This window comes from Rattus norvegicus, chromosome 12 (assembly GCF_021556685.1).
Source record: "Rattus norvegicus strain SHRSP/BbbUtx chromosome 12, alternate assembly SHRSP_T2T, whole genome shotgun sequence".
Taxonomy (NCBI): Eukaryota; Metazoa; Chordata; class Mammalia; order Rodentia; family Muridae; genus Rattus; species Rattus norvegicus.
This window is the reverse complement of record NC_141545.1, coordinates 2,321,863-2,335,175: the sequence shown is the minus strand read 5'-3', so window position 1 is coordinate 2,335,175 and position 13,313 is coordinate 2,321,863. Positions and strand designations below refer to the sequence as shown.

At 38.2% G+C, this 13,313-nt stretch overlaps 1 long non-coding RNA gene across 1 annotated transcript in view; it reads left to right on the top strand.

Annotated features, from left to right (window-relative positions):
* Nucleotides 1-11,342, top strand: part of LOC120099626 (uncharacterized) — a 28,563-nt gene extending 17,221 nt beyond the window's left edge. Inside the window, exon 3 of the long non-coding RNA XR_015634458.1 lies at nt 11,001-11,342. This is a non-coding gene — a long non-coding RNA (uncharacterized LOC120099626). The remainder of the gene's footprint in view (nt 1-11,000) is intronic.
* The last annotated feature ends 1,971 nt before the right edge of the window (nt 11,343-13,313 follow it).

Genomic DNA, 13,313 nt, shown 5'->3' with positions numbered 1-13,313 from the left:
CTTGGTTTCTCCATCTATGTTAATTGAGAGTTTTGCAGGAAATAGTAACCTGGGCTGGCATTTGTGTTGTCTTAGGGTCTGTATGACATCAGTCCAGGATCTTCTGTCCTTCATAGTTTCTGGCGAGAAGTCTGGTGTGATTCTGAAAGGTCTGCCTTTATATGGTACTTGACCTTTTTCCCTTACTGCTTTTAATATTCTTTCTTTATTTTGTGCGTTTGGTGTTTTGACTATTATGTGACGGGAGGTGTTTCTTTTCTGGTCCAATCTATTTGGAGTTCTGTAGGCTTCTTGTATGCCTATGGGTATCTCTTTTTTTAGGTTAGGGAAGTTTTCTTCTATGATTTTGTTGAAGATATTTACTGGTCCTTTGAGCTGGGAGTCTTCACTCTCTTCTATACCTATTATCCTTAGGTTTGATCTTCTCATTGAGTCCTGGATTTCCTGTATGTTTTGGACCAGTAGCTTTTTCTGCTTTACATTATCTTTGACAGTTGAGTCAATGATTTCTATGGAATCTTCTGCTCCTGAGATTCTCTCTTCCATCTCTTGTATTCTGTTGGTGAAGCTCGTATCTACAGCTCCTTGTCTCTTCTTTTGGTTTTCTATATCCAGGGTTGTTTCCATGTGTTCTTTCTTGATTGCTTCTATTTCCATTTTTAATTCCTTCAACTGTTTGATTGTGTTTTGCTGGAATTCTTTCAGGGATTTTTGTGTCCCCTCTCTATGGGCTTCTACTTGTTTATTTATGTTTTCCTGGAATTCTTTCAGGGATTTTTGTGTCTCCTTTCTATGGGCTTCTACTTGTTTATTTATGTTTTCCTGGAATTCTTTCAGGCATTTTTGCGATTCCTCTCTGTAGGCTTCTACTTGTTCTCTAAGGGAGTTCTTCACGTCTTTCTTGAAGTCCTCCAGCATCATGATCAAATATGATTCTGAAACTAGATCTTGCTTTTCTGGTGTGTTTGGATATTCCATGTTTGTTTTGTTGGGAGATTTGGGCTCCAATGGTGCCATGTAGTCTTGGTTTCTGTTGCTTGGATGCCTGCGCTTGCCTCTCGCCATCAGATTATCTCTAGTGTTACTTTGTTCTGCTATTTCTGACAGTGGCTAGACTGCCCTATAAGCCTGTGTGGCAGGAGTGCTGTAGACCTGTTTTCCTGTTTTCTTTCAGCCTGTTATGGGGACAGAGTGTTCTGCTTTCGGGCGTGTAGTTTTTCCTCTCTACAGGTCTTCAGCTCTTCCTGTGGGCCTGTGTTTTGAGTTCACCAGGCAGGTCACTGGCAGCAGAAAAGTTGGTCTTACCTGTGGTCCCGAGGCTCAAGTTCGCTCTCGGGGTGCTGCCCATGAGCTGTCTGCGGAGGCAGCAAGCAGAAAGATCTGCGCTGCCGTTTCCAGGAGCTTCAGTGCACCAGGGTTCCAGATGGCGTTTGGTGTTTTCCTCTGGCGTCCGAGATGTGTGTGCAGAGTGCAGTCTCTTCTGGTTTCCCGGGCGTGTCTGCCTCTCTAAAGGTTTACCTCTCCCTCCCACGGGATTTGAATATTTCTTTTTTATTGAATATTTTATGTATTTACCTTCCAAGTATAATTCTGTTTTCAGCCTCCCCCAAACCTCCTCACCCCTTTTGGCCTGCTTTTATCAAGATGTTCCCACTATCCACCACCCACTCCCAACTCAATGCTCTAGCATTCCAATACATGAGGAAATGAAGCCTTCGCAGAACCAAGGGTTTTTCCTTCTATTCATTGAAGACAAGGCCATGCTCTACTACATATGCAGAAGGAGTCCTTGGTTTATCATTTTGTACTCATTTGTTGGTAATTTTCACCATGGGACGTCTGAAGAGGGTCTGTTGGTTGATAGTTTTATTATTCATAAGGAGTTGCAAACCCTTTCAGCTAATCAGTTCTTTCTCTAACTCTTCCATTGTAGTCGCCATGTCCAGTACAAAGTTTAGCTCTGAGCATCCTCGTCTGTTGATTGCGATGCCCTTGAAGCCCTCCATTGTTGATGTTAGAATTAAGTATGACTAGGTTCATGGAAAATCCCCAGCCAGCTCCAGAAGACTAATACAAATCTGGTGGTCAAGAAAAATAATCATATGATAAAGTTGTCCTGCTGACTAATAATATGATAAACCTGTGACCTTTCTGACATCCTGTCAACATCAGCCAATTCCCTGACCACACGAATACTGTGTCCTTGGCCTGCATAAATGTTCTTACTTCCACCTTCCCTCTGTTACCCATGTTATGGTATAAATTCAGCCTTGGGGAAAAATAAAGTTGTCGCCTTGATCAGACTCTTGCCTTGGCATCCTTCTTCGCGTCTTTTGTCCCTCATTCTCTTCCAGGTACACCCAATACCCATCGTTTACACTCATATGTATCAGTAAGGCTCTGGCAGAGCCTCTCAGGAGATAGCCATATCAGGCTCCTTTCAGCAAACACTTCTAGGCATCAGCAATAGTGACTGAATATAGTGACTGCGTATGGCATGGATCCCCAAGTGGGGCAATCTCCGAAGGAACTTTATTTCAGCCCCTGCTACAGTCTGTGTCAATGTAAATTTTCCCATGAGTAATTTGGTCACCCTTCTAAGAAGAACTGAAGCATCCACATTGTGGTATTTTTTCTTTAGCTTCATGTGGTCTGTGGATTGTATCTTGGATAATTTGAGCTTTTGGGTTAATATCCCCTTATAAGTGAATGCATCCCCATGTGTGCTCTTTTGTGACTTTGTTACCTCACTTAGCATGATATTTTCTAGTTTCGTTGATTGATCTAAAATTTTTATGTAGTCATTGCTTTTATTAGCTGAGTAGTACTCATTTGTGTAAATATACAACATTTTCTATATCCATTCCTTTGCTCAGGACATCTCAGTTCTTTCCAGCTTCTGACTATTATAAATAAGGCTGCTATGAACATAGTGGTGCATGTGTCCTTGTTATACAATAGAACATCTTTTGGGTATATGCCCAGAACTAGTACAGTTGGGTCCTCAGGTAGAACTAGGTACAATTTTCTGAGGAAAATCCAGACTGATTTTTAAATGAGCTGTAGCAGCTTGCAATTCCACAAAAACATGGAGGAGTGTTTCTTTTTCTGCACATCCTGTAGAGCAGCTACTGTTACCTGAGTTTTTGGTCTTAGCCATTCAGACAGGTGTGAAGTGGAATCACAAGGTTGTTTTGATTTGCATTTCCCTGATGAATAACGATGTTGAACATTTCTTTAGGCCCTTCTCAAATATACATCATTTGAGCATTCTCTGTATAGCTCTGAAATCCAATTTTAATTGGGTTAATTGTTTCTCCAGAAAAAAATTCTTGAGTTCTTTGTATATATTAGAAATTAGCATTATATTGGATGTAGGATTGGTGAAGATCATTTCCCAATTTGTTGGCTGCTGTTTTGAGCTCTTGAATGTGTCTTTAGTTTTAGTTTTCATTTTTATGAGGTTCCCTTTGTACATTCTTGATCTTAGAGTATAAGCCATTGCTCTTCTCTTTGGGAAAAATTCCCCAGTGCCCATGTGTTCTAGGCTGTTCTCCACTTTCTCTTTTAGTAGTCTGGCTGTATCTGGTTTTATGTGGAGGTCCTTGATTCAGTTGTATTTGTGCTTTGTACAAGGTGATATGTAGATCAGTTTGCATTCTTCTAGATGATGACCACCAGTTGAAACAGCACTATTTGTTGAAAATTATTTCTTTTTTCCACTGGACGGTTTTAGCTTCTTTATCAAAATCAAGTGACCATAGGTGTGTGGGTTCATTTCTGTGTCTTCAATTCTATTCCATGTAATTTAACTGCTTTTTTCTGTACCAGTGCCATTTGGTTTCCCTCACTATAGTTCTGTAGTAGAGCTTGAAGTCAGAGATAGCAATTCCCACAGATTTTTTTTTAAGATTTATTCATTTATTATATATAAGTACACTGTAGCTGTCTTCAGATACACCAGAAGAGGGCATCGGATCTCTTTACAGATGGTTGTGAGCCACCATGTGGTTGCTGGGAATTGAACTCAGGACCTCTGGAAGAGTAGTTGGGTGCTCTTAGCCGCTGAGCCATCTCTCCAGCCTTTTTCTTTTTCTTTTTTTTTTTATTGTTGAGAATGGTTTTAGCTGTGCTGGGTTTTTTGGATTACCAATTAATTTCAATAATTGGCTTTCTATCTCTGTGAAGAATTGAGTTGGCATTTTGATGGGGATTATATTTAATCTGTTGATTGTTTTTGTTAAATTGTCCACTTTTAATATGTTAATTATGCCAATTCATGGACATGGGTGATCGATCTTTCTTCTCAAAACTTCTTTGATTTCTCTTTTAGAGACTTGAAGTTCTTGTCATACAGATCTTTCACTTTCTTGGCTAGAGTTACACCAAAACAGTTTATATTATGTATGACTATTTTGGTCTGTGTGTTATTTCCCTAACTTCTTTCTCTGCACATTTTTCTTTTGAAGAGAAGAAGGCTGCTGACTTGTTTGAGTTAATTTTATATCCAGACAGTTTGCTGAAGCTGTTTATCAGCAGTTGGAGTTTTCAGGTGGAATTTTTGTAGTCACATATTATTATATCAACCACAAATATTAATATTGTGTCTTCGAGCTTTACAACTTGTATTGCTGTGACTGCCTTTTGTTATATACTTGGTAAGGCTAGACTTTTGAGTACAATATTGAATAAATAGGAAAAGAATGAGCATCCTTTCTTGTTTCTGATTGCAGTGGGATTGTTACAAATTTTATCCATTTAATTTAATGTTGACTCTTTGTTGGCTGCATATTGGTTTTACTTAGGTATAAACCTTTAATTTCTTATCTTTTGAAGAATTTTAATATGAAAAGGCATTTTTGTCAAAGGCTTTTTCAGAATCTAATGAGTTGTTCATATATTTTTCTTTGTATTTCTTTATAAAGCAAATTAATTTGCCATATTTCCACATATTGAAACAACTATTGATCCCTGGGATGAAGTTTACAGGGTGAATGATTGTTTTGATGTGTTTTTAGATTTGATTGAAAAAAAATAATTATTTTCACATCAATACTCATAAGGGAAATTAGTGTGAAGTTGTCTTTCTTGGATCTTGGTGTGGTTTAGGCATTAGCTTCTGGGCAGTGTTCCTTCCTTTCTATTTTGTGGAATGATTTCAGAAGTATTGATATAAGATGTTCTTTGAAAGTCTTTGAGAATCCTGCACTAAAACCTTCTGGCCCTAGGATTTTTTTTTTTTTTTTTGGTTGAGAGACTTTTATGACAGCTTCTTTTTGTCTAGGGGTTATGGGAAAGTTTAGATGGCTTATCTGATCCTGATTTAACTTTGATACCTTTTATTTATCTAGAAATTGTGCATTCATCCTAAATTTTTAGTTTTGTTGAGTTTAGACTTCTGTTGTAAGGTCTTATTTGAATTTCCTCTTTTCTTTTCTAAATATGTTATTTGGATAGTGTCTTTGTGCTCTCTATTTAGCTTAGCAAAGGGTTTCTTTATCTTCTTTATTTTCTCAAAGAACCAGCTACTAGTTTTGTTGATTATAAAAAATCTCTTTGTTTCTACTTGTTTGATTCCATTCCTGAGTTTGAATATTTCCTGCAATCTACTCTTCTTGAGTATATTTGTTTCTTTTGTTTCTAGAACTTTCAGATATGCTTTTAAGCTACTAGTGTATGATTTCTCAAATTTCTTTATGGAAGCAGACAGAGATGGGTTTTCCTCTTGGCTCTGCTTACATTTTGTTTTAATTGTGTTATAAATTGTAAAAAAAATAATTTATTTCTTCGTCGAGTTGAGGCTTACCTTCTGTGCATATGTGAAATTTAATTCTGTTGTTGTGGATGTTGTTATTGTTGTTGTTGTTCTTGTTCTTTTGGTTATTATATATGACCAGCTTTAGTCAGTGAAGATCCAATACAATGCATTGGATAGTTTCGATATATTTTTATGTATTGAGGCTTATTTTGCATCTGATTATATGGTTCATTTTTGATAAAATACTTTGAAATGCTGAGAATGGGGTGCCCTTGCATTTGGGTCATAGATATTCAGAATTGAGAGTTCATGGTAAAATTTTTCTTTGAGTAGTATGAAGTGAATTTCTTCATCATTTTTTAAAACTTTTGGTTGAAATTCAATTTTATTTGATATTAGAGTGGCTACTCCAGTTTTTTCCTTGGGACCACTTCCTTGGAAGTATTTTTCAGACATTAGCTGTGAAGTAATATGAGTTTTTGTCACTGAGGTGTGTTTCTTATATGCGGAAATCTGTTGGGTTCTATTTACATATTCACTCTGGTAGTCTATGTCCTTTCATTGAGGAATTGTGTTCACTGATTTTGAGAGATATTAAAGATCAATGATTGTTTTTGTTTTGTTTTGTTTTGTTTTCATTTTTGTGGTGAGAGGTGGAATAATGTTTGTGTGGTTCTCTTCTTTTGGGTTTGTTGTGAGAATATTAATTTCTTGGTTTTTCTTGTGTGACATTTTCTGCCTTGGGTTAGAGTTTTTCTTCTATTATCATCTGCAGGGTTGGCTTAATGGATATAAATTGTTTATAATTGGTTATGAAATGTCATATATTGCTTTCTCCATCTATAGCAATTGAGAGATTTGCTAAGCATCATAGCCTGGCACTTGTGTTTGTTTATAGACTTCCTGATACCTGTGAAAGTTCTGGCTTTTTGAGAATCCTGGTATCATTTTATAGGTTGACTTTATACGTTATTTGGCCTTGTTCCCTTAAGTCATTTAATATTCTTTCTTTGTTCTGCGCATTTAGTGTTTTGATTATTATAACATAGGAGTAATTTCTTTTCTGGTCCAATGTATCTGGTATTTTTTATGCTTCTTTTAAGTTTATGGCCACTGCTTTCTCAGGTTAGGAAAGTTTTCTTCTATGATTTTATTTCAGATGTTTTCTGTCTCTTTAAATTTAGAATCCTCACTCTCTTCTATTACTACTATTCTTAGATACTGTTTTGTTCATTGTGTCCTGCATATCCTGGATATTTGAATTAGGAGCTTTTTGCACTTTCTATTTTCTTGGACTATTGTGTCAATATTTTCTATGGAATCTTCTATTCCTTAGATTCTTTCCTGTATCTCTTGTATTCTGTCAATATTGCTTGCATCTATAACTGCTAATTTCTTTTCTATGCTTTTCATCTTGTGGGTTGTCACCCTTCTTTATTTCTTCATGGTTTCTATTTTCATTTTTAGATCCTGGATATTTTGTTCAGTTTCTTACCCTGTTGGATCATATTTCCCTACATTTTAAAAGTGATTTATACATTTCCTGTATAAGGACTTCTACATGTACACCTATTTTTTCCTATATTTCTTTAGTGGAATCATTTATGATCTCCTTAATGTCCTCTATCATCTTTAGGAAATGATATTTCAGGTAAGAATCTTACTTTCCACATGCTTTTGCTCATCCAGGGATACTGGATAGGGGAACTGGTGAAATTGGTATCTGATGTTTATGTTCTTTTGCTTGCCCCTTGCCATCAGGTTCCAACTGGATATAACTAGCATGTTGGCTCTGACTGTCCATTCAGTGATCCTCCGTATAATGGACCTCCCAGAGGCAGTCTGCCTCTGTTTATGACCTCCAGAGTGTCATCCTCTTGCTGGGTATTATTGGGGAGAATAGTGGTTACAGTACCGAATTTGAGTCCAGGCACAGTTGTAGACTGGAAGGATGATCTGTTTCTGCGAGGGCAATAAGTCCTGCATTTACAGGGCTCTGTGAGGGTACCAATAAGGTTAGATATTGTGTTGGGCAGGGTGATCTCACCTGTTAGCTTCATCATGATGGTCCTCCTGGGAGTCATCCTGTCTCTCAGGGATGACTCCCGGGAGGCCTGTTGTTATCAGGGAGAGCCAAATGAGATAAAGAAGCCAAATCCACTGCCTTCTCAGCCCCTAGCAAGGCCAACAATCTTGGACAGTGGGAGCTGGAGCATGAGATCTAAGCCCAGCAGAGATGCAGGATGAAAGGCAGGTTTGGTCTTCTTATAGTGTTCAATTTCCTGGATGAGTTGTGGTAGAAACATTTCAGATTCAGCATTTTCTATGTCAAATTTTTCAATTTCTTCTATTATGTCTCATATGCCCAAGATTCTCTCTTTTTCTCCCTTGCACTATGTTTGTATTGCTTGTGTATGTATTTGCTCTTCTTTATTATAGGTTTTCCATTTTATATCCAGAATTGGCTCAGTTTTTGTTTTCTCTATTACTTCTCACTACATTTTCAGGTCTTGAATAACTTTGTTCATTTATTTTACATCTTTGATTGTTTTTATTATACTTTCTTATATCTATTCATTTCACTTTAAAAGTCTACCCATGTTCGGTTATAGTTTCCTGAATTTAATTAAAAAATTATTTCTCTCCACTTAGAAACCTTTATTAGTTTCATAAGATTAGATTTAATTTTTATATTGTTGTAGTTGTTGTTATTCAAGTGTTTTAGACTACTGAGGGTTGTAATAGAAAAATAGCTGTGCTCTGGCAGTCCTGATGAAAGCATGCTCGTTCTGTCCTAGAAAGCAGCAGGAAATTCAGTGCATAGGAATGGGTTGGGAAGTGGGGGAGGGTGGTTGCTGTTGGCTTTATATATTTAGGATTGTGTTGACCAGTGTTTCCTGGAAGAGTCCAGAGTGGCCACAGCAGACCTAATGATGGTTGGCCTTGCTAGGGGTGGAGCAGGCAGAAGATTTTGGCTTTTTGATCCCATCTCCTTGTCCCCAGGGTCAAGCAGTCACCCCAGAAGTGGAGTGTCTTTTAATTGTTCTTGTTCTTGTTCTTGCTCTTCTTCTTGTTCTTGTTCTCATTGTTGATGTTGTTGTTGTTGTTGTTGTTGTTCTTCTTCTTCTTCTTCTTCTTCATCTGCTTCTGCTTCTTCTTTTCTACTTCTTCTTTTCCTCCTCCTCCTTCTTCTTGTTTTTCTTCCTCCTCCTTTTCTTGTTCTTCTTTTTCTTCTTTTCTCAACCTTCCTGATTTCTTCCTCTTCTATTTTTTCTTCCTTTTCTTCCCTTTCTTCTACTTTTCTTCTTCTTCTTCTTCTTCTTCTTCTTCTTCTTCTTCTTCTTCTTCTTCTTCTTCTTCTTCTTCTTCTTCTTCTTCTTCTTCTTCTTCTTCTTTTTATGGTTCTTCTTGGTTTTGGTCTTGTGCTAGGTCTTGTTCTTTTCTTGTGTTTCCTTTAATTCTTCTTCTTCTTGTTCTTCTTGTTCTTGTTCTTCTTCTTCTTGTTGTTCTACTTCTTCCTCTTCCTCTTCCTCCTTCTCCTTCCTCCTTCTTCTTCTTGTTCTCCTCCTCCCTTCCTCCTTCTTGTCCTTCTTCTCCTACTTCTTCTTCTCCTCCTCCTCCTCTTTTTCTTTGTCTTTCTCTTATCCTTTTGTTCTTTTTCTTGTTCTTTTTGTTCTGTTGTTGTTGTTCTTTTTCTTCTTCTTCTTCTTCTTCTTCTTCTTCTTCTTCTTCTTCTTCTCTTCTTCCTTTTCTTTTCTTTTTCTTCTTCGTCTTCTTCTCCTTCTCCTCCTTCCTCCTTTTCCATCTTCTCTTCCTCTTCCTCCTATTACTCCCACTCTCCATCTCAATCTTTACTCCGTTCCCCTTCCTTTTCTCCTTCCTCGCCCTTCCCCTATCCCCTTCTTTTTCTTTTTCTTCTTGTTTTTCTTCTTGTTCTTTTTCTTCTTCTTCCTGTTCCTGTTCCTGTTCCTCCTCCTCCTCCTCCTCCTCCTCCTCCTCCCTCCTCCTCCTCCTCCTCCTCCTCCTCCTCCTCCTCCTCCTCCTCCTCCTCTTCTTCTTCTTCTTCTTCTTCTTCTTCTTCTTCTTCTTCTTCTTCTTCTTCTTCTTCTTCTTCTTCTGGATATATCATCCTTAGTGACGTAACCCAATTATAGTAAACCACACATCGTATGCACTCATTGAAAAGTAGATATAAGCCCAAATGCTTGAATTACCCAAGATGCACAGAACACATGAACCTCAAGAAGGAGGACAAAATTTCTTCTTTAAAAGGGTAACAAGAATACCCTTAGGAGGGGATAAAGAGGCAAAGTTTAGAACAGAGACTGAAGGAACACCCATTCAGAGCCTGCCCTACATGTGGCCCATATATATACAGCCACCAAACCTGATAAGATGCATGTATCAAAGAGGTGCAGCCTGACAGGGACAAGATGTTTATCTCTCCTGAGATACCCAGTCATAACTTGTCACATAGGCAAATGCCAGCCACAAACCACTGAACTGTGAATGGGACCCCTGTTGAAGGAATCATGGAAAGGACTGAAAGAGATGAAGGGGCTTGAGACCCCATATGAACAACAATGTCAACCAACCAGAGTTTCCAGGGACTAATCCACTACCCATGGACTGACCCTGGCCTCCAAATTCATAGGTAGCAATGAATATCCTAGTAGAGGCACCAGTGGAAGGGGAAGCCCTTGGACATGCGAATGCTGGACCCCCCAGTGAATGTGATTGTTGGGTGGATGGCGGTAATAGGGGCACGATTGGGAGGGGACCACACACATGGAAGGGGAGGGTGAGAGGTTATTGGGATATTGGCCTGGAAACTGGGAAAGGGAATAACATTTGAAATGTAAATAAGAAATATACAATTTAATAAAGATGGACAAAACAATAAGAATCAAAAAAATTAATGGAACATTTAAGAAACGCCCTGCATAAGGGACCAGGGTGTGTGTGTGTGTGTGTGTGTGTGTGTGTGTGTGTGTGTGTGTGTGTTTGTGTGTGACTGATAGGTAAGTATAGGCCTTAATCTAAGGAATACAATGAAAAATGAAGTTCAACTGTTAAGAAACACCTTGTGTAAAGGACTGCTGTAAGTATATGTGAGAGCCCGATAGTAATATGCCCTTAGGAAATAATGTATGTGACCTAAATAGGATTGGCCAAAAGAACCTTAAAGAATCACCTCTCGTCACTGCAAAACATTAACTCCTGGAATCCATCTCATTTACAGTGACACTGAGTCTACCAACCCAGCTGCCCATTGGTGAACAAGAGGAATCCATAGACCAGATTGAATTTCAGCAAGCAGAAGCACAGTTTGGTCACAGAACTTAACAAATATGCCAAAATGACTATGGACCAGACCAGAGGTTCCTAAGGAATGAGTATTGTGTGAATGTGATTATATGTCCTCATCAACTGGGCAAATAAAGAACTACATCCTTTTACCTTACTTTGGGTAGGAGGCATCTCATGTGCCCTACCTCATGACAGTTGGGGAAGCCTGCTGGATCGGTCTTCATAGTTCCTAAGACAGAAAGTAGAAAATTAAACTGGAGCCTGGCTAAACATATACTGCTAAACGTGGTCTATCATATTAGTGGCAATATAATTTGGATATTCTCTTACTTGTGACTTAGAACTCTCATTCATCATGCACTTTCTTGTGTATCTTGAATTTTGAATTACTTGAGTCTAAGGGATGCTACGAAGCCAACCTGAACCTAAGTCACGGGAAGAGAGTAGGTCAATAGAGCAGCAGTAGGCCAAATTTCTTGAGCCTCTAAAGTTGAGATGAAGAGAAGTGGAGAGCTAGATCCAACAGCCCATGGCTGAATGACACCATGATACCAATAGACCTAGGTCCTGGGAAGAAGAGGTCATTGGTGCCAACATAGCTCAGAAGGATAAGGGTAGAAACCCCTTGCCTGATGAAAGAGTGGCTACAGAAAGGAGAGTGAGACAGGCAGATAAATTATTCAAAAACATATAAAAAAGCACATCCAAAATTAATTTTATTGGATATCTGAAAAAGGAGGAAGTCTGTACCACACTGCCAAAATACTGACCTAATGAATTGAATTAAAAGTCTCATCAATAGTTTTTAAAAAGATAAAAATAGAGGATGAGGAAACCTCTGACTTAGTGGAAAGGGCTTGGCAGTATACTAACCATATAATTAAAAAGAAAACTAAGTGCAAGAAGGTTAAAATGGACATACTCCTAACAACACCACAGCAGGTGGAACCTATAATGAAAGAGCAGCACAAAATGAAGTCCTCAGTATACTTATGTAAAGTATAGTCAATTAAGACAAAGACAGACCTATGGGAAAAAGCTAGCCATAAATATTACCAAGAAATTGAAGTACTCTAACCACTTTAAAGATACCCTGGAATCTCATGATAGAGGAATAGTCACCTCATTACCAGTAACAACTTCCCTATTCTAAACACCAATATGGGGAGCAGGGCAGACCAAACCTACAGATGCAATACTTGAAAATTAGAGCATACAACTCACAGGAATTAAATGAGCTAAGGAAATATTATGCACAAAATGTCAGGAAGGATGTGTCTTATATAGCAAAACTGTGAGAGAGGGAGGAGACACCATATTATTTTCAGATAAGGAAATGTGTAAAATTAGTAATATGGTGGAAAATCCCATCATGTTCAAAGGACTGGAGCACATATTGGAAAGCTCCCTAGGAGATATGCACTCACTGAACGATTGGATAACTGCAACTTGGAGATGTATTTCCTTCTTTAGATTTACCTCAATTTGAGGTGTCAGTTAAGTGGCATATCCTGCAGGAAGCAATAAAATTAGCAAGAAAACTAGGAGTACTTCATTATATCTATAACCAGGTGTCTTCCACTCAAGCAGCACCAATGTTGCCCCAGTTTATGAACATCCTGTTAAAAGGAGTTCCAAAACATCTCAGAATGACACTGTCTGGATCATTGCAAGGATGGCAGACCATGGCAAACATCATATGCCTCTTAAAAGCAAACAGAGACTTAGACTCAGAGAAAGTAGTATCTCTAACTATTAAGGGTAGAACGGTGGATAGAATAAGGAGAGTTAAAAATATTAGACTGTTTGGAAAAACAAATACCTACCTCCAGATTAGACCAGGATCAAACAGATCATTTAATACCACAAGATGCCTCTTTGAACAAACTCCTAGAAGTCTTTTTTTAGGGCTGACAGGGCCAAATGGCTGAGTACCTACAAACATAAGATTAAAAAAAACAAAAAACAAAAAACAAAAAACAAACAAACAAACAAAGAAAAACCGAGAGCTGAACACAGGACCAAGACCTTGGAACAAGCTCCCATTCAGGAACAGGCTGAGATGCCATCCCACATTCAAACCCTTCAGGTCTCAGGGTTGCCACATCCAAAACCCAAAATAGCACTACCAATTCTGCTTACCAATGGCGCCACTAAGATGGTAAATGGGCTACTGGACACTGTTAGTGAAATACATGTTTATACCTAAGGTGAAGCACAAATTTTAAGCACAGGAAAAGTGTTA